Here is a 22,526-nt window from a genome sequence, read left to right on the forward strand (position 1 = left end):
TCAGTCCGCAGGTGGTAGCATCTTCCTACAGTTGCTCGTCCTTGGAAGTATCACCATCCTTCAATCTTAAGTTCCCTTCATCCTGTGCTGACTTTTCTGACCAGTCCCCTCATTCAGTTCCCTTCAATAAGCCTCTTTTCTGTGTGCCTCTCTTTCCTGCCAGGATAGAAATCAACTCTCCAGAAAAGAACAGATGCCAGTGACTAATTGGAAAGGACCTGGGATGGTTAATTTTATGTGTCCACTTGATTGGGCCACAGGGTGCCCAGACATTTGCTGGAACATTATTCTGGGCGTGTCTGCAAGGGTGTTTCTGGGTCAGATGAACATTATCGTCAATAGATTGAGTGAGACCGACTGCCCTTCCTAATGTGGATGAGCCCCTTCCAGTCAGTTGAAGGTCTGAATGGAACAAAAAGGCTGAGTAAGAGGGAACGCCTACTGTCTGACAGCCTGCAAGCTGGGACATGGTTTTCTTTCTGTCCTTCAGACTTGAATTGAAACATTGGTCTTTCCTGGGTCTCAAGTCAGTAACTTTTGCTGTTGTTATTGATGGTTTTTTTGAGATGGGGTATCACTCTGTCGCCCAGGCTAGAGTTCAGTGATCTTGGTGTGATCTTAGCTCACTGCAACCTCTGCCTCCCAGGCTCAAGCAATTCGCCCACCTCAGCCTTCTGAGTAGCTGGGACTACAGGTACGTGCCACCATGCCTAGCTACTTTGTGTGTGTGTGTGTGTGTGTGTGTGTGTGTGTGTGTGTGTGTGTGTATATTTGTAGTGACGGGTTTCGCCACGTTGCCCAGGCTAGTCTTGAACTCCTGGACTCATATGGTTTGGCTGTGGTCCCACCGAAATCTCATCTTGAATTGTAGTTCCCATAATCCCCACATGTCATGGGAGGAACCAGGTGGAGATAATTGAAGCATGGAGGTGGTTCCCCCATCCTGTTCTCGTGATAGTGAGTTAGTTCTCACGAAATCTGATGTTTTTATAAGGGGCTTCCCCCTTTGCTGGGCACTCATTCTTCACATTCCTGCTGCCATATGAAGAAGGACGTGTTTGCTTCCCCTTCCACCATGATTGTAAATTTCTTGAGGCCTCCCCAGCCATGCAAAACTGTGAGTCAATGAAACCTCTTTTCTTTATAAATTACCCAGTCTCTGATACGTATTAGCAGGGTGAGAACGGACTAATACATGGACTTAAGCAATCCATCTCTGCCTCCACCTCCCGAAGTGCTGAGATTACAGGCATGAGCCACTGTGCCTGGCTCAAGTCAGTGACTTTTGGACTGGAATGACACTATAAGCTCTCCTGGGTCTCCAGCTAACCAACTGCAGATCTTGAGACTTTGCAGCTTTTGTAATTGCTCTGAGCAAATTCTTTATAATAAATCTGTGTGTGTGTGTGTGTGTGTGTGTATGTGGTGTGTGTATGTGTGTGTGTGCATTTGGTTGGTTCTGTGATTCTGTTTCTCCAGAGAACCCCAACTAATACAGGACCTCAAGATGAGTCAGTGATGAGTTTCAGGCTGACTGACTAGGAAAACAATCAAAATATAGGACAAAAATAAGGAAGTCGAGGGAAGTGATTCATTTCAAGGGAAGATTTTTTTTTTTCATTCACAAACATTTATTTAGCATGTGCCCTGTGCCAGACAGAATTCTAGCCAATGGGGATTGAAAGTTCCACCCAGTTGCCTAAACTAGAGTCCAACATGTATTCCTGACTCTTTCTTCAGCGTTATCCTCAACATCGAATTAACCTTAAAACCTGTAATTTCACCTCCTTGCATTGCTTTCAAATCCATTTCCGTGACAGGTAGAGAGGTTTTGAAGGATAATCCTCAACTCGTTGGAGTCACTGTGTCTCCCTTTCAGATCCACAACAGATTGTAATGATTTCACTTACAGGTCAGAAGGACCATGGACCTATTTGAGGCATTTGGAGATTTATCATATGTGAAATTAGGAAATTGAAAGTTATTGGAATTGATCAAAGCATATGAACATAAAGTACACTTCACATCTCCATACTTCTTAAGGTGACGAAGAAGGGTGTGGCTGATAGTGTTTGTTGAGGGATCTGATAGTGTCCAAAGAAAAATTACCTGCAATTTTCCCTCCCTCCCTCCCTCCCTTCCTTCCATCCTTCCTTCCTCCCTCCTTCTTTTCTTTTCTCTTTTTTTTCCCTTCCCTTCCTTCCTTCTTTCCCTTTCTTTTCTTTCTTCTCTTCTCTTTTCCCCTTCCTTCCTTCCTTCCTTCCTTCTTTCTTTTCTTTTCTTTTCTCTTTTCTTTTCTTTTCTTTTCTTTTCTTCTCTCTCTCTGAGACAGAGTTTTGTTCCTGTTGCCCAGGCTGGAGTTTAGCTTAGTGCAACTTCCGCCTCCTGGGCTCAAGCAGTTCTTCTGCGTCGGCCTCCTGAGTAGCTGGGACTACAGGCTTTAGAACTGGTGGCTTTATAAGAAGAGGAAGAGAGATCTGAGCTAGCACACTCAACCCCTTGCTCTGTGATGCCCTGTGCCATCTTGGGACCCTGCAGAGAGTCCCCACCAGCAACAAGGCCTTCACCAGAGCAGCTCCTTAACCTTGGACTTCCCAGCCTCAATAACTAAGTAATAAATTATTTTCCTTTCAGATATTCTGTAATAAGCAACAGAAAATGGACAAAGACAATCACTATTTTTTGAATCAATGAATATTGAATGAATTATCTATAATAAACACAAATACCTGTTAGGTGAACAAAAGTCACACAGTAGGACAAGGATCATTCCGTTAAAATAACTCTGAATAAGCATAGCTTCCTGCCTTTTCCATCCCTCTGTGTGGTTAAGATAAGCTGTGCCTAGTTTGGGCTTTGAGTTTTACTCATGCAAAGTGAACACTGGCTTCCTACTGGACACGGTGTGGACTGGAGATCCCAGATGATTGACAAAGTGGATATTGTTAAAACCTCCTAAAACATGCAGGTGTTGAGGTGGTCCTTCATGCAGGGTCAGAAATGAAATGCATCAAATTAAACCTTAGGTGGCTTTGCAGAGGAAATGGAAGGTAGATTATGTGCTTTGCACAGCCCTGACACGAGGGCGGGGCTGATGATCCATCCCTTTTAAGCACACAGTGTGGCATAGATCACCTCCAGCTGCAGAAAAAAAGTCTGACCTTTAGATAGGGCTATAAAAAGAGCCAAATTCACTCCTTCTTTGCTCACAAAGTGCCCTAACAAAGGAGGAAAAGTGAAGGACCTCTGTGTTCAAGTGCCAGGTACACAAAGGCGACTCGGCATTTTGTCGAGCTGATGATCAGAGCATGGAGTGACAAAGAAGGTGCTTAGACTTGGGGAAGCAGCATGTGTCTACGTGAGAAGCTGCTAGTGTGACTTTCAGCAGAGAGGGGCACCTTGTTAGTGCCAATCGTGCAGTACAATCAGGTGACCAGGGAGGTGGTTTAGAAAAGCTTCTCAAGAGGTTCCGGAGCAAGGAGTCCAAGATCACTGGGAAGTTAGCTTTTTAAATTTTTTTTTTTTTTTGAGACAGTGTTTCGCTGCATCCCAGAGTCTGGAGTGCAGTGGGGTGATCGTGGCTCACGGCATCCTCAACTTCCTGGGCTTGAGTAATTTTCCTGCCTCAACCTCCCGAACGGCTGGGACTACTGGTGGGCACCACCATGCCTAGCTAATTTTTTTTTTTTTATAGACAGGGTCTCACTATGTTGCCCAGGCTGGTCTCAAACTCCTGGGCTCAAGTGATCCTCCTATCTCAGCCTCCCAAAGTTCTGGGATTACAGGTGAGAGCCACCATGCCCAGCCTGAGGTTAGTTAGCTTCTGAGGATTTAGAAGTCACATTTACATTTCGATGAATTCAATGGGTTGGGATAGGTTAAAGGATATTATGCCCTCCAGCAAGAGTATTTGAAACTGCAACAGATCCAATATTCCAAAGCAAGAGTTACTGAAGGTTTCAGAGTAAGAGACCTGTTCATTCTCTCCATCTCTTTCCATGTGGAACTGAGGTTGGGGGAAGTTCCAAGGTCAGCCAGGATGGTGAAAACCACTGTTGTCAAAGACGCCCTTAAGTACAGAGTCTCCCAGGAGGTCCACACACATAGTTTATTTGTTCCCGGGGCCAGAACACATCACTGCATTTCTTCAGTTGCGCTCTATTAAAAGAAAAATGTTAGACAAATTAAATTTAACAGAGTTTAATTGAGCAAAGAATGATTCACGAATTGGGCAGCTCTTGAAACAGAATAGGTTCAGAGAGACTCTGGTGCAGCCACGTGGTCAGAGAAGATGTATGGACAGAGAAAGGAAAGTGAAAACGGAAGTGAGGTACAGAAACAGCTGGATTGGTTACAGCTCAGCGTTTGGTTTATTTGACACGGCTTCAACAGTTGGCTGTCTGTGATTGGGCAAAACTTGGTGATTGGCACATGAGTAGTTTATGGTCTGTTTATACCTGCAGTTAGGTTAGAGTCCATTATGGATGGAGAAACCTTTATGCAGAACTTAAAATATGTTAGGAGGCAGCTTTAGGCTAAACTTAATTTAACAGCTCTGTAAGACATTGTTTCTAGGATGATGTTGAAGGAAAATATAAATATTTTTTATTATTATTATTTTTCATTTTGTTTTTGAGATGAAGTCTCACTTTGTTGCTGAGGCTGGAGTGCAGTAGCGTGATCTTGGCTCACTTAAGACCTCCACCTCCTGGGTTCAGGCAATTCTCCTGCCTCAGCCTCCCAAGTAGCTGGGATTACAGGCATATACCACCATGCCTGGCTAATTTTTGTATTTTCAGTAGAGACGAGGTTTTACCATGCTGGCCAGGCTAGTCTTGAACTCCTGACCTCAAGTGATCTGCCCACCTTCACCTCCCAAAGTGGCTTTAGGCTAAACTTAATAACAGTTCTGTAAGACATTGTTTCTAGGGATGACGTTGAAGGAAAATAGGAATCTTTAAACATGAGTCACACCCAGCAGGTAGGGAAACTGGCCTAGTCTGAGGGGCCAACAGCCAATTCCCTTCTCACAGGCGTTTCAAAGATTCACAGGTAGATGGGCTCCCCTGCCATGTTTGTGACTTTCACATTCTCCCATATTCTCCCTCTCTCTCTCTGTGCCTCCTTTCTTTTTCTTTTCTTTTCTTTCTTTCTTTCTTTTTTTTTTTTTTTTTTTTTTTTTTGTGAGATAGAGTCTTGCCCTGTCGCCCAGGCTGGAGTGTAGTGATGTGATCTCGGCTTATTGCAACCTCTGCCTCCCAAGTTCAAGCAATTCTCCTGTTTCAGCCTCCTGGGTAGCTGGAATTGCAGGTGCCCACAACCACGCCTGGCTAATTTTTGTATTTTTAGTAGAGACGGGGTTTCACCATGTGGGCCAGGCTGGTCTCGAACTCCTGACCTCAAGTGATCCACTCACCTCAGCCTCCCAAAGTGCTGGGATTACAGGTGTGAGGCACTGCCCCCAGCCTCCCCCTCCTTTCTCGCTCTGTCCTCTTTCTGACATATACTTATAGTTGAGTTCACGTACATTAAAAGTGTCCCCAATTTGACTTTACTATATTCCAGGCATCGACAATGTCCATCCATTTCCATATGTTCCATTTTCATTTCTAAGTATTTTCTTCTGAAGAGTCTTAGATGTACAAATCACCAAATTGTAAACATTGTAGGCTGGGTGTGGTGGCTTCTGCCTATAATCCCAGCACTTTGGGAGGGTGAGCCGAGCAGTGGGTGGGGGTGTTACTTGAAGCCCAGAGTTAGAGACCAGCCTGGGCAACATAGCCAAGACCTAATCTCTACAAAAAATAAAATAAAATAAATTGAGGTGAGAGGATTTCTTGAGTCCAAGAGTTTGAGACCAGCTTGGGCAACATAGCAAGACCCCATCTCTAAAAAACAAAAACAAAGAACACTGTGTTTAGGTGTCATTGGGTTTTGTGATGGGGCTTCTCTGTTTCACCCTAAGGGAAAAACTGGTAGCAATTTGGTTGCCCATGGAAACATTAACATAACACGAAAAAAAGTGACTGATATTCCATACCAGCTACCTATTCCAGATCAGAAGGTTCCAGCTAACCTGCTCATCATTAAATTAGTATGCTACAAGGCTGGGGGGTGGCTCACCCCTGTAATCCCAGCACTTTGGGAGGCTGAGGTGGGTGGATCACTTGAAGTCAGGAGTTTGAGACCAGTCTGGCCAACATGGTGGAACCCTATCTCTACTAAAAGTGCAAAAATTAACTGGGCATGGTGGCACATGCCTGCAATCTCAGCTACTCATGAGGCTGAGGCAGGAGAATCTCTTGAACCTGGAAGGTGGAGATTGCAGTGAGCTGAGATCAAACCACTGCACTCCAGTGTGGGCGACAGAGTGAGACTCTATCTAAAAAAAAACCAAACAAAAAAATTAGTATGTGACAACTCTCCTTGCATCTTTTCTGAAAATTCCTGCAGTCTTATCCCATCTCTGTTGAAGGCAAAAGCAGACACTTGTGTGAAACAACTTCATCGCTGTCTTCTGTGAAACCCAACTTCAGCACTGTCTTCTTCTTTTTTTTTTTTTCTGAAGACATAGTCTTGCTCTGTTGTCCAGGTTGGAGTGAAGTGATGCGATCACAGCTTGCTGCAGCCTCGACCTCCAGGGCTCAAGTGATCCTCCCACCTCACACCCACCTTATTTTTAAATTTTTGTGACGAGATGGGGTCTCTCTGTTGCTCAGGCTGGTCTCAAACTCCTGGGTTCAAGCGATCCTCCCACCTAGGTCTCTCAAAGTGCTGAGATTTACAGGTGTGTGTCAATTTCAGGTCTGACTGGATCCAGAAGTTCCAATGAAGCCGATTTTTATCTCTAGTCTTTGTGATCCTTTCCTCTCCAGCAAGGCTTTTCCTTGCAATGAAAGGATACCTGGCAGCATCTCCAGGCTTACTCAACCAGTACCCTTGATGGAAAAAGGGCTTTTCTTTCTTAATTTTCCAGCAAAAGCCCCAAGATTGACTCTGGAGTAAATTGCACATGGCCTCAAATTCTTTGCAGCTCCTTCCACTATGAGGTGGCATGTATTACTCCAGTCCCTGCATCTGGGCTGGATTTGTGACTTGTTTTGAACAATAGAATGTGGTAAAAGTGACAGTGACAATGTATGAGTTTCAAACCTAAGACAACATGCTTTTCAGCCTTTGCTCTGGATCTCTTTGAATGCTGCTGTCATATAAACAAGACTGACATGGCCTACTGGAGGATGGGAAATTACATGGAGTAGAGACAGGCAGTCCCATGTGTGGAACCCCTAGACCAGCCAGCCTACCAACCACCAGACATGAGAGTGAGACCATCCTAGATCACTCAGCTTCAGCCAAGCCACCAAGAGACTACACATGTCAGTTGAATTGGCCTAGGCTAGACAAACCACTCTGCCAACCCACAGAATTATAAAAAATAATAAATATTTGTTATTGAAGACTTTAAGTTGGAGATGTTTGTTATGCAGCAGAAGCTAACTGATACTCTCTTATCGGATCAGCTTGGATCACTTTCCCACTCTGAAACCCACAGTGAGCCGCGGGGGTAGTGGACAGGCCCAGGTCATGTGTTTTTGGGGCCATTGGGGCTAGATCAATGAACTGAGAACTGGGGAGGTGTGGAGAAAAATCAGGGTGCTGTCACCAGAAGAAGGGAGAAAGAATGCCAAAGAGAATGAAACAAGAGACATCCACTGGAGTGTTCTAACCCCATAATAGTAATTGATGAAAGTTTGAATTTGTGGTCTCAATTCTAGTTCTCATTTGTAAAATAGACCCAAGGACAATGCCACCCACTTTGATATTCAATTCAGAGAATCCTCATGATGTAGTAGTAAGGGCACTGGTGTGGGAGTCAGGTGGAACTGAGTTCAAGTTTTGGTTCCATCTGCCCATATTTGGATGCACACAGATACATTTTAGAATCCTTCTGAATTTCAGTTTCCTCATCTGTAAAATGGGTGATGATGTTAATATCGACCTTAAAAATTGGCCATGACACTTTGGGAGGCCAAGGCGGGAGGATCACATGAATCAAGGAGTTCAAGACCAGCCTGGGCAACATGGTGAGACTCCGGTGTCTACAGAACATTAAAAAATTAGCTGGACATGGTGGCATGCACCTGCAGTCCCAACTAGTTGGGAACCTGAGGTGGAAGGATCACTTGATCCCAGGAGGTCAAAGCTGAAGTTAGCTGTGTTTGTGCCACTGCACTCCAGCCTGGGTGACAGAACAAGACCCTGTCTCAAAACAAAAAAACTGGCTATGAGATTTAGTAATAATGTGTATGCAAAGTGCAGCGCTTGACACATAGCAAGGACTTGAGAATGTGGACAATTGTTAAGTATGAGTTGAATCATGAACTGTGGATTTACCCATTGCCAAGAAATCAGGCCTCAGTAAGTAGGTGACAGAATTTACCACTGTGCCTATCTAGAGAGCAGGAAATATGATGATTCAGGACTTCTTTGCTGTGTTTCCATCCACTGCTGCAGTCTTTTCTTCCTTCTCCACCAGAGAGATGCAGAATTCAAGTGATCCTTTTTTAGGCATCAAAACACACAGGGTCCTCTTGGCTTTTGGGAATATGAAAGAGTCATTCTTTTCCTCCTTGGGATGAAATTGATGGAGGGTTACTTGCAATAAAGGGAATCGTGGACGGGACTTGGTTATTTCTGTTCCCGCTGGTTGGGAGGTCGTGACAACTATGTCTATGGACACACAGTCACAGGTTGTCTGTGTGCGGCTGGGCTATAGTTTAGGGACATCTGTCTAACCATCCATGTATTTAGTAATGACTTAGTGACTTCTGGTGTGTTGATGCAGGTTTTTCTTTCCCTCAACTTTTTAGATTTCATGAAGCATTAAAATTAATTCAACACATATTTATGTATTGAGTGACTATCTATGCCAGGCACTGGATAGGTAACAAGGAACAAAGCAGACAAAAGCCTTGTCCACATTTTTGAGTGGCAGAAGGTAAAGTATTTGAGGGATTAACCTAGAATTGCCAACTTTTCATTTTACTAAGTGAGGACTTAAGGAGAGAAGAGAACCTGCTTTGACTATCATTAGTATCCGTTTCCCCTGTAGAAGAAAATGGTTATTTTCATGCCCAACAGAGTGGAAGTGTATCTTCTTAGAGTATTTTTTTAGTGGCTTAAAACAACAATCATTTATTATCTCACACAGTTTTTGTGGGTCAGAAGCCTGGAAGCAGCTTCCCTGAGTGGCTCTAGCTCAAGTTCTCTCATGAAGTTGCAGTCAAGATCTCAACTGGGGGCTGCATTATCTGAAGACTTGACTGAAGCTGGCAGCAGTGATTCCAGTATGGCTCAGCACACACTAACATTAGTGATTCCAGTAAAATCAGCATGTTAGTGCTGATTTTTGGCAGGCAGCTTCAGTTTTTCAGCATGTGGGACTCCCCACATCCTTGAGTGCCCTCACAACAGTGCAGCTGTCTTCTTCTGGAGTAAATTATCCAAAAAGGACAGATTTTTGAAATAACTATACTGAAACCACATCCCATACAGATTTAAATTATTGGAATTCAGTTACCGAAACAAAAATGTTCTGGGGTCGGAAGAGAATGCTTTATTGTATGTATGTATGTATGTATGTATATATGTATAGATTGAGTCTCCCTCTGTTACCCAGGCTTGAGTGCAGTGGTGCAATCACAGCTCATTGCAGCCTCAACCTCCTGGGCTCAAGGGATCCTCCCCCTTCAGCCTCCTGAGTAGCTGGGATTCCAGGCACACACTACTGCACCCAGCTAATTTTTGTATTTTTTTGTAGAGACAGGTTCCGCCATGTTGCCTAGGTTGGTCTCAAACTCCTGAGCTCAAGTGATCTTCCTGCCTTGGCCTCCCAAAGTGATGGGATTACAGGCGTGAGCCCCCACACCCAGCCGCAAATGCTTTCAATAGCGTTGGCAATCTCCCTCATCTTTTTACTGATGTAAAGGGATCATGTCCCTCAATATTTGTTTGTTTGTTTTCTTTTTTATGCTAATGAAACACTCTTAGCAGGACACATGGATAGACTACATTTCCCAGTCTTCGTTGCCGGTCTGACATTATCTCACATTGTGAGTGTCACACTTTGCTGAGTGCTTAAAGTTATATATTATTCACACAACTTGGCTACTAAACTCAAACCAACTCCTTCATCAAATGCTCAACTGAGCATTCTCCCTTAACATTATATTTACATTTTTCCCCAAGTATACAGAGAAATGGAAGGAATTGTGCAGTGAACACCCATAGATCCACAACCTAGATTCTACCATTAACGTTTAACTCAACTGGCCTTATCTCATGTCTATTCCTTTATCCACCCCCTCTCCACTCATCAATTCATCTTATTTTTTGATGCATTTTAAAAGCAATTGCTGAGGTCAGTATACTTCACCCCTAACCCCTTCAGCATGCTCATCACTCACTAGAATCCAGTATGTGTTTATGATTTTTTGAGATCAAATCTAGATACCGTGAAATGCACAAGTCTAAAGTGGACCATTCAATAAGTTTTGACAAATGTGTAATTCAAACTCCTACGCTGATAGAACAAAGCTAATTTGAAGTAAATACGAAAGGTAATTTAAAGAAAATTTCATTTTCTATGTGCTGACTTAGAAATGTCCCTGACCTGCAAGATGAGACTCCACTGTAAATTGAACTTTACAAAAAAAAAAAAATCCCATCATGTCTTATTTTGTTCCTCTCGCCTCAAACCGTGGAAAAAAAGCATCAGACATGTATTTGGAAAAACTTACTTGAAGCAGTCTGTAGGGTGATTAAAGGTATAATGTAGGAGGCATAGGTTTGAATCTGGCTGCCTGATCTCACACAATGTAGTATCCTGCCAACGCCTTAGTTTGCCTATCTGCAAAATGGGTATAAAGATAGAACCTACTGGTCAGCAAGGTGGCTCATGCCTACAATCCTGGCACTTTGAGAGGCCAAGATGGGAGGATCACTTGAGTTCAGGAGTTTGAGACCAGTCTGAGCAATAGTGTGAGACCCCGTCTCTTTAAAAAATTAAAAAATCAGTGGGGAGGATGTCCATAAAGTTGTTCTTTTTTTTTTTTTTTTTTTGGGGGGGAATGGAGTCTCGCTCTGTTGCCCAGGGTAGAGTGTAGTGGCCTGATATCAGCTCACTGAAACCTCTGCCTCCCAGTTCAAGCGATTCTCCTGCCTCAGTGTCCTGAATAGCTGGGATTACAGGCACATGCCACCACGCCTGGCTAATTTTTGTATTTTTAGTAGAGACGGGGTTTCACCATGTTAGTCAAGCTGGTCTTGAACTCCCAGCCTTGTGATCTGCCCACCTCGGCCTCCCAAAGTGCTGGAATTACAGGCATGAGCTACCGCGCCTGGCCCATAACTTTGTTCTTTGCTGTGAGGGCTGAATGAGTTAAATCAAGTGCCTAATTAGAACATGGCCTGTCCCCTAGTAAATGTTCAAGACAGCTGGCTCTCATCACCACAATGCTAGCAGGAGACCAGGAAGAGGGGGTCTTGTGTTTGACATGTGAACTTTGTAGACAACGGCTTTCTGCCCTCGGTGGCTTTATGTCCCACTCACTTCTGAGTTTCTTTGGTCCCGTTGGCCCTCCAGGCAGAAATTTAATGACTGTCAAAATTCTCACCATGACATCACCAGACAATGTCAGTGGGAAGTCGGCGCTAGAATGACTCGAACTAGAAGAACTGGAGCAGGTGGAGGATCGGGTTCTTAGTCTTTAATTGCATTAGCTTTATAGAGTAAATCTCATGGCCTTCGAGTTAATATCGTACCAGTTTATTGGCACCAAATTGCATTACAGACTCATTAGCTCTCTCATGGCCCTTCATCTCTGCCACACCAAAGCTTTCCTTTGACTGATGTTAGTTTCATTATTCATGACTCTTATAGAGACAGTGGCCTCTAAAATAGAGACCAGGGAAGAGCGTTTTTCTTTCTTTCTTTCTTTTCTTTTCTTCTCTCTCTTTTTTTTTTTTTTTTTTTTGAGATGGAGTTTTGTTGCTGTTGCCCAGGCTGGAGTGCAATGGCACAATCTCGGCTCACTGCAACGTCTGCCTCTCAGGTTCAAGTGATTCTCCTGCCTCAGCCTCCTGAGCAGCTGGGATTACAGGCACACACCACTGCACCCAGCTAATTTTGTATTTTTAGCAGAGATGGGGTTTCTCCAAGTTGGTCAGGCTGGTCTCAAACTCCCAACTTCAGGTGATCTGCCCGCCTCAGCCTCCCAAATTGCTGGGATTATAGGTGTGAGCCACCACACCCAGCCAGAAGAGGATTTTTCTAATGAAAGATTCTTTACCAATCCAGGGCTACTTTGCTGGACTTCTGAAATAAAACTCATTCCTTCTTTTGTTCTGTTGGTCATTCTACAATTAGTAATTGAGCACCTATAAGACAGACATGGACCCTGCTCTCAAAGCAACTTACAATATATTTGAAAATACACTTAATTAGAAATCACAATTAGTATGGCACTGATCCAACAGTGGCTCATGGAGCAGATACTGTTAGTTGCTTACTATGGCAAAGGGTGATGAGTGTCCCCCAATATTTATTCTCTTTCTTTTTTACGGTAATGAAACACATATTTAGCAAGACACATAGAATCTAGGCTAATGAGTATATTTCCCAGCCTCCTTTGCTGTTATATGTGGTCATGTGTCTAAGTTACGGGATTTCTGCAAAAGATTTCCTTGCTGTAAAATAAAGATCCCCCTAAAAAAACAGAACTAACTCAGTAAAGTACCAGGCATGGTGCTAGGTCCATTTTCTGATGGATGTTGCTATGTCTGGATGTGATGCCTGGATCCATGGCTGCCATTGTGTAACCAGGAGGAAAGTTAGTCTGAAGATATCAGAGCAGAAAGATGGAAGGACTGGATGTCATGGTGGAGCCATTTAATAAGCAAGCCTGGAGCCACTCCACCTCCAGATGTCCTGTTATGTAAGGTTGTAACGTGTCTTTGTTGTTTAAATTAGAAGAGTGAGGGCCTTCTGTTACTTGCAGACAAGAGCATCCTGACCAAACAGCACGGTACACAGAGTCCATCGTGGCCTGCCTTGTGGCCCACTCTCCAGTCTCATCTCTCAGTATTGCTTTCTCCAGTCCCAAACTTCAGACCCCCTGAATTTCAAACCATGGTCTTTCATCCTCCAGGATTCCATGCATGAAATGACTTCTGCCCAGGATGCCCTTCTCCATCTTTTTATCTGACAATGATCAATTCATCCTCCAAAATCAGCTTAGCAGGCATCTCTTCCAGGAAGCCTTTTGTACCAGACCCAGCTTATGGGCCACCCCAGATCCATTTGGCCCCATCTGCACTCCTGGACCTCAGCCACTTGCCTTGTTTCGTGTGTGTGTGTGTGTGTGTGCGCGTGCACGCACGTACTTTGAGGCAAGGTCTTGTTCTGTTGCCTAGGCTGGTGTGCAGTGGTATGATCAGGGCTCACTGAAGTCACAGCCTCCCAGGGCTCAAGCAATCTTCCCACCTCAGCCACCTGAGTAGCTGGGACTACAAGTGTACACCACCTCGCCTGGCTAATTTTTTAAAAATAATTTTTTGTAGAGACAGGGTCTCACTATGTTGCCCAGGCTAGCCTCAAATTCCTGGACTCAAGTGATCCTCCCACCTTGGCCTCCCGAAGTGTTCGGATTCCAGGTGTGAACCATCGTACCTGGCCTGCCGTGTTTCTTAACAAGAGCAGCCCTAGCAAGGGATCACTCTATTTTCACAGCTGGAAAGAACTGGCTGCTGCCACTCCTGCCACAGACTAAGGACCTCTTTGTGTGGTGCTGACGATAAGGAGATACCACCCACATGTACAGGCAGGGACTTTCAGGGACGCTGGCTTCTTCGTCAGCCGATGACATGGCCCGGAGTGGGGACAGTAAATATCCTGTGGGTATCCTTTGACCAACAAGAGACAGGACATGGGAAGAATCATCAGCTCAATTGTTTGCCCTTTTTTCTCCCCAAATGTTTGAGATTAAGAGGCTCTGTGCAGCCTCTTTGAAGGGGATGGAGGAACCAGCTGTGTTTGCTGCAAAGCTTCCTTGGGCTTGAACCACTCCCCATAAAACACTCAAGCAAGCCATACCCTTAGGTTCTGTTTTCTGAGGATCTGGGCTAAAGAGCCTCCCCACCCCACGCTGCCACCATCCAGCGAGTCTGGGTGGCAAGGAAGAGACACATTCGGATGATCTCAGACTCCGGCAGGGATTGTTAGAAGGATCACAGGGAACCCAGACAGCACTACTTACTCAAGTCAGAAAAAGAGCTGTAAGGTCATTCAGGCCACACGGCAGCTTTTGTGCTCCCAAATCAACTCCGATAGCCCACCATTCTTGGACTCAGCTGTTTGGTCGCCTTGCTTCTTCCTACTCTTCCCTGACCTGCCGTGGTTTCCATTGCCCCCTGGTCTTTGCCTACTCTATAGCTTCCACTGATTTAAGGCCTCTGCTTAATTCTGAATTCTCCTTCCTCAGGGCTTCTGTGTCCCATTCATTCAGACTCCTCAAGAGAGAAGATATGCTTGGGTTACTTGGTTGCCATTCAGTACTGGCTGGCATTGTTGGCAAAGTTGTACATTGGACTCCCTTGTTCCTGGTGGCCCTGGTCCAGTCCCTTGAGAGTGTTTAGAAACATCTGCATCAACTTGACATTGCTGTGACATTTACAAGGGTGTGACTGACAGGCTTATCTCTCTAGGCACAGGTCAGTGTGGATAATCTCTAAATAAAGATAGACCCAGTCAAATATTGAATATGCAAGGTGATTAAAATTTGTGTGTGTGTGTATAGAGATGGGATCTTTCTCTTTTGCTCAGACTGGTCTCGAACTCCTGGTCTCAAGCAATGCTCCCACCTTGACCTCCCAAAGTGAGATTATAGGCACCAGCCACCTCACATGGCCAAAAGGAGATTTTTTAATAAAATAATCGTCAAAAGTCTAAGTTGCCTGGGAATTGCACATGACATGAGCTATGTAATAGTCTTGTATAGTAGAACTAACAGGAAATTTTAAATCACAAACCAGCAACAGGTCATTTATCACAGATAGTTTGAGAATCACTGGGAAGGCAGCAGTGAAGGAATCTGAGCGGAACTTCCAGAAATAACTCTTAAGCCACAGAGCAGAAACTGGGCCACCAAGGAAGCTGCTGCCTCTGTCCCCACCAGGAAACTGCCTGCAGAACCAGGGCCCCTGCTCCAGCTGCGGAGTTGCAGAACCACCCCACCTCTGCTGCCAGCCACACTAGCAAAGTGGGTGTCTCGGGTGGCTCCTGTCTTCGTGCCAGGAAATGTGGGAATGTGTTTTGCTTCCCAGCTCCTGCTGTAGAAGCTCCCTAGAGGAAAGCTGAAATGAATGGCTAGTAAATGGAGCCACGGTGTCCATTCAAAAATTCTACACTTCCGTGACAACAGGACTGATGTCCTGTTCCCCTAAGTGGTCACATGCTCCTTGACCACAAGCATATGCACATTTTGTTTGTATTACCTGGAATGGTCTCCTTGAATTTCTGTTGGTCAAAATCCTATTCCTTCCTTCCTTCCTTCATTCATTCATTCAACAAATCTCTATAAAGTACCAGGCATGGTGTAGGCTATTCGGGATACCAAAATGAATATGGCAAAGCCCCTGACTTCAAGAGCCTCATCAACTGATTAGAGAAATAGATATGAACATAAACTACACTGCTCTCTTCCTTTCTGTCCTATAAAGCCCTTTACAATGTAAAAGAGTGAAGTACAGGGAGGAATAGTCCAGCTCTGGAGTCAGACTTGCCAGCTGTGACTTTTTTGAGACAGGTCTCTCCCTTTCATCCAGGCTGAAGTGCAGTGATGCAATCATCAGGCTTACTGCAGCCTCAACCTCCCAGGCCCAAGCGATCCTCCTGCCTCAGCTTCCTGAGTAGCTGGGACCATAGGCACACACCGCCACACCCAGCTAATTTTTTTTTTTTTTTTTGAAGACAGGGTTTCACTATGTTGCCCAGGCTGGAGTGTGATTTTTATTTTTAATTAATTAATTAATTAATTTTTGAGATGGAGTCTTGCTCTGTCATCCAGTCTAGAGTGCAGTGGCATGATCTTGGCTCACTGCAACCTCCACCTCCCGGGTTCAAGCAATTCTCATGCCTCAGCCTCCTGAGTAGCTGGGATTACAGGCATGTGCCACCATGCCCAGCTAATTTTTGTATCTTTAGTAGAGACGGGGTTTTACCATGTTGGCCAGGCTGTTCTCAAACTTGTGATCCCAAGTGATCCACCCACCTTGGCCTCCAAAAGTGCTGGGATTACAGGCATGAGCCATTGCGCCCGGCCCCTGGAGTGTTTTTTAATACATTACTTAACCTCTCTCGGCCTCACTTTTCTTCTTTTCTTTTTTCTCTTTTTTGAGACGGAGTCTTGCACTCTCACTTGGGCTGGTGTGAGCGATCTTGGCTCACTGCAACCTCTGCCTCCGGGGTTCAAGCGATTCTCCTACCTCAGCCTCCTGCGTAGCTAGGATTACAGGCGCCCGCCACCATGCCCAGCTAATTTTTTGTATTTTTAGTAGAGACAGGGTTTCACTATGTTGGCCAGGCTGGTCCTCACTTTTCTCATAGGTGAATGGCAATAATAACAGCACCTGCCTCATTGGGTTTGTTCTGCACATTCCAAGAGATACTGCTGAGGAAGTGCCACATCTAGGAGGCATGTGATACAGGCATCAAATGGACTATCATATCCTGTCCTTCAAAACCTGGTTACATGTTACCTCTCCATGAGCTCCCCCTGCTCCCGCTGTGGGAAATGAATCCCTTCTCTCTCTTTTCCTCTCATCACTGTTCACATTCATTCTCTGTGAGACACACCTCCAAGACATCAGAAACTCTGGGAGGAGTGTCTGTATATACACTTGCTAAGCTATTGAAAACAAAAGCCATAGGAGTGACCTTTGTCAAACATTAAATGCTAAAGGAGTTTTGGTTTTGGTTCTTTTCTTTTCTTTTCTTTTTGTTTGTTTTGAGACCGGGTCTTGCTCTGTTGACCAGGCTGGAATGCAGTGATGCAATCATGGCTCACTGCAGCCTCAACCTCCTGGGCTCAGGTGAACCTCCCACCTCAGCCTCATGGGCAGCTGGGACTATAGGTGTGTGTCACACTGTGTTGCCCAGGTTGGAGTGCAGTGGCATGATTTCGGCTCACTGCATCCTCCACCTCCCAGGTTCAAGCAATTCTCGTGCCTCAGCCTCCTAAGTAGCTGGGATTACAGGCACGTGCCACCATGCCTGGCTAATTTTTTGTATTTTTAGTAGAGACAGGGTTTCGCCATGTTGCCCAGGCTGGTCACAAATTCCTGAGCTCAGACAATCTGGCTGCCTCGGGTTCCCAAAGTGCTAGGATTACAGGGATGAGCCACTGTGCCCGGCCAACAGTGACAATTTTCTTAATCCACCCACACACTGTGTGTATGTACCGTTTTCATCTGTCGGCTCAAAGCCCTGTGTTTTCCTTCACATTCCCCTTGGCCTAACACATGGTAAGAACCCACAAATATGAGCAATAAATTAATGAATGAATAAATTTGTATTTGCTCTGACACATATAGTAGATCTGCCGAGTGCAAAGTTCTGAGGCCTGTACCTTGAGTCCTTTAGAGGAAATGAGCTATGGAAACAGATTACAGGCAGCAAAAATAGCAACAGTAATACGTCATTTACTCGGTGTGGTGGGGGCGAATTATGGTCCTCCCAAAGATACGTTCTCATCCTACCCCCTAGAACCTGTGAATGTGACCTTCTTTGAAAAAAAGGGTCTTTGTGGACGTAATTCAATTTAAGAATTTTCAAGGATCTTTAAATTACAGATCTCCAGTTGAGATCAATGGGATTACCCCAGTGCGTTCTAAATCCAATGAAAGATGTCCTTATAAGAAACAGAAGGCCAGGCACAGTGGCTCACGCTTGTAATCCTAGCTCTTTGGGAGGCCAAGACAGGAGGATTGCTTGAGTCCAGGAGTTCCAGTGCGGCCTGGGCAACACAGTGAGTGAGACCCCATCTCTACAAAAAAAAAAAATTACCTGGGTGTGGTGGTGCACACCGTAGTCACAGCTATTCAAGGAGGCTAAGGCAGGAGGATCATTTGAGCCCAGGAGGTGAGATCAAGGATGCGGAGAGCCGTGATCACCCACTGTACTCCAGCCCAGCCTGGGTGACAGGATGAGAACCTGTCTCAAAAAAAGAAAAGAAAAGAAACAAAAGGAGAAGGCTCAGACCCAGAGGAGAACATGCAAGATGAAGGCAGAGATGGGAGTGAGGCAGCCACAAGCCAAGGGGCGCCTGGAGCCGCCGGAAGCTGCAAGAGGCAATGAGGGATTCTCCTCTGAAGCCTCCAAAGGGAGCACAGTCCTGCAGATACCTTGATTTCAGATTCCTGCTTTTGAGAACTCTGAGATAATACATTTCTGTTGTTTAAACCACCTGGTTTGTGGCATTTTGTGACAGCAGCCCTTAGGAAGCTAATTACTCAAGGTACATTGAGCGCGTTTGTATGACCCCTAAGCTGAGATTAGTTTTCAGATTTTTTTTAGAGTTAGGATCTCGTTCTGTCGTCCAGGCTGGAATGCAGTGGTGTGATCATGGTTCACAGCTCACAGCAGCCTCGACATCCTAGACTCAAATGATCCTCTTGTCTTAGCCTCCTGAGAAGCTGGGACTACAGGTGTGCACCACCACACCCAGTTAGTTTTTTTGTTTTGTTTTGTTTTTTGTAGAGACAGGGTCTCACTGTGTTGCCCAGGCTGGTCTTGAACTCCTGGGCTCAAGCAGTCCTCCTGCCTTGGCCTCCCAAAGTGCTGGGATTATAGGCATGAACTGCTGTGCCCAGCAGGTTTTCATATTTTTAAACGGCTGAAAAAAATCAAAAGAAGTGTATTTCATGACACATGAAAATCTTAACAAAATTCAAATTTCAGCATCCATAAATAAATTTGATGGGCACAGCCCTATCCACTCATTGACAGATCATCTCTAGCTGCTGTAGTGAGTTGATTATGTCTCCCTAAAAGGTAAGTTCAAATCCTAACTCCTGGCCATGTGCAGGTGACCTTATTTGGGTCTTTGTAGAGGTCATCAAGTTAAGATGGATTAGGGTGGGCCCTAAATTCAATAAATAGTGTGAGAAAGGAGGGGAAGATTTGGATACAAAGACCTAGAAATACGCACAAGGAAGAAGGCCAAATAAAGACAGAGGTAGCTGGGTCCAGTGGGATTACTCCTGTAATCCCAGCACTTTGGGAGGTCGAGGCAGGTGGATCCCCTGAGGTTGCGAGTTCGAGACCAGCCTGACCAACCTGGAGAAACCCTGTCTCTACTAAAAATACAAAATGAGCTGGGCATGGTGGATCATGCCTGTAATCCCAGCTACTCAGGAGGCTGAGGCAGGAGAATCGCTTGAACCCGGGAGGCAGAGGTTGCGGTTAGCCGAGATCAAACCATTGCACTCCAGCCTGGGCAATAAGAGCGAAACTCTGTCTCAAAATAAATGAATAAATAAAAATAAAAATAAAAATAAAAGACAGAGGTAGAGGGATGCAGCTATTAGTAATAAAAGTAATGGTAAGAACCGCAATTATTTTTGCACCAACCTAATGCAAGTTGAACTTTGCCAAGCAACGGTTCCAAACTCAGCTATTTGGGGGCTACAGCAGTGGACCTGAGTAGTTGTAGTAGAGATTTTATAATATCCAAGCCTAAAATATTTACTCTGTGACCCTTTACAAAAAGTATGTGCCAGGCTGGGCATGGTGGCTCATGTCTATAATCCCAGCACTTTGGGAAGCCAAGGCAGGAGGACTGCTTGAGGCCGGAAGTTCAAGACCAGCCTGGGCAACATAGTGAGACCCCATGTCTACAAAAAAATTTAAAAATTAGCTAGGTGTGGTGGTGCATGCCTGTAATTCCAGCTACTTGGGAGGCTGAGGCAGGAGGATCCCTTGAGCCGAGAAGCTCAAGGCTGCAGTGAGCTATGATTGTGCTGCTGTGCTCCAGGCTAGGCAACAGATCAAGACCTGTTTCTTTAAAAAAAAAAAAAATTGTGTTTGCTAACTCTGACCTAAAGCATTGTCATTATTTGTATAGTTGGAGATAGTATACTACTATATCTGCCAGGGGAAAAATAAACCACTCTGTTGGTAGCACCCCATTTTATAGATGGGGAGATAGAAGCAAAGATAGGTTAACAGAGTTATCTGAACGAGGTGGCCAGCTGTCATTCTGCATGGCAAAACATCTCATCCATCTTTTTCCAGCCACAGCACCATGACTTTCCTTGCGGGGAGAGACACCCCTTCCCACAATTCCCACAGTTTGAACAGGGCTGACTCCACCCCTTGGTTCCAGGGTTGGGTACCCAACTGTATTAGTCAGCTCAGGCTGCCTCTGCAAATACCACAGATTGGGTGACTCCAACAACAGAAATTTATTTTCTCATAGTTCTGGAGGTTAGAAAGTCCAAAATCAAGGTCTGGTAGGGTTTGGCTTCTGGTGAGGGCTTTTCTCCAGGCTTGTAGATAGTCTTTCTTTGGTGCAACCATGTGGTGAGAGAGCCGTCTCTCTCTCCGTCTTACAAAGTCACCAATCATATCAGATCGGGACCCTATCTTTCTGACCTCATTTAACTGGAATTACTGCCGAAAAGCCCTATCTCCAAATACAGTCACACTGGCCGTTAAGGTTTCAACATAGATTTGGATTGGGGTTGGTGGGGGCACTACTAATGGCAATGCTAATCCGTGCATTCCCCTGCTTGGTGACTCTAGAATACAACCCAAAATGATCCCAAGTCATAGCATTTACCACAACTTTTAGAAAAGCAAGCCTCTCTGGCCAGGCGTGGTGGCTCACGCCTGTAATCCCAGCACTTTGGGAGGCTGAGGTGGGCAGATCATCTGAGCTTGGGAGTTCCAGACCAGCCTGGACAACATGGTGAAACCCCATCTCTACTAAAAATACAAAAATTAGCCAGGCATGGTGGCGTGTGCCTGTAATCCCAGTTACTTGGGAGGCTGAGGCATGAGAATCACTTGAACCCAGGAGGTGGAGGTTGCAGTGAGCTGAGATTGTCCCACTGCACTCCAGCCTGGGCAACAGAGCGAGACTCTGTCTTTAAAAACACAAAACAAAACAAAAAACAAAAACAAGAAAGACTCTTTTCCTCTGCACTGAAGACAATGTGAGACTAGAGCAGCCAAGGGCATATGGAGAGGGCCTGCGGAGAGTACAGTCCACTTAAAAAGCAGAGCTAAGAAGTGAAGGGAGAATAGGGCTGCATCTTTGAAGCACCTAGATCCAGCTGTACCTGAAATCCTTTCATGGATCTCAGTTGACATGATACAATAATTTGTGTGTGTGTGTGTGTGTGTGTGTGTGTGCTTAAGCCAGTTGGAGCTGTGTTTCTGTCACTTGCAACCTGAAGAATCTTGACTAGTAGATGATCTCATAGCTAATAGTAGTAGACGGGATCTGAAGGCAGACCTGCTTAGCCCTCTAACATGTTTTAATGTATTCACCCTTGCTCTCTTTAAAGGTCAGTGCGAGCAAAGAAGGTGTAATGAGTGTGAATAAAGAAATACAATTATTTAAATAGAGCAGATTATTTCAGGAAGTGCTCCCTGTTAGGAAACAAAACAAGCTTCCTAGGACTGAGGCTCCAATGTAGGCCCTGACAAAAGACCCCCAAAATTCCCAGCAGATGAGGAAGGGACCTTCTCTGGGCCCCCTCCTGGGAGTTCTGTGCCTTGGTTTCTGCCCAGCTCTGCAAAGGCTGTGTAACCTTGTGGGGGAGGGTGGGAAAGGGGGGTGCAGCTGAACCTGCCTGAGCTGAACCTGTTTGTGCCCCTGTCCTGCACTGGGAAAATAATTTTATTTTAATTTCATTTCATTTTATTTATTTTATTCGTACAGAGACAAGAGTCTTGCTCTGTCACTCAGGCTGGAGCGTGTGATATGATCATAACTCACTGCAGCCTTGAATTCCTGGCCTCACTCAAGCGATCTTCTTGCTGCCTCGGCTTCCCAAAGTGCTGGGATTACAGGAGTGAACCAGCATGTTCCGCTGAAGTCTGGGGCCAAATGTCACCCTTGTCATCCTCTGGCTTCCGCGGGGCAGCTACCACTTTCTCACTCCCTCCAGCACTTTTGTTTATTTTAGAGCGTTTTCTTGCTGTGGAATCCTTCCCCCAACTTTTTTTTTTTTTTTTGAGACGGAGCCTCACTCTGTCACCCATGCTGGAGTACAGTGGCGCCAGTACACCCACGCTGGAGTAAAGTGCCTCACTGCAGCCTCCGCCTCCTGGATTCAAGCGATTCTCCTGGCTCAGCCTCCCCAGCAGCTGGGATTACAGGAGCGCGCCACTATGCCTGGCTAATTTTTGTATTTTTAGTAGAGATGGGAGGGGGGTGGTCTCACCATGTCAGCCAGGCTAG

The sequence above is a fragment of the Chlorocebus sabaeus genome, chromosome 5 (assembly GCF_047675955.1).
Source record: "Chlorocebus sabaeus isolate Y175 chromosome 5, mChlSab1.0.hap1, whole genome shotgun sequence".
Lineage (NCBI taxonomy): Eukaryota > Metazoa > Chordata > Mammalia > Primates > Cercopithecidae > Chlorocebus > Chlorocebus sabaeus.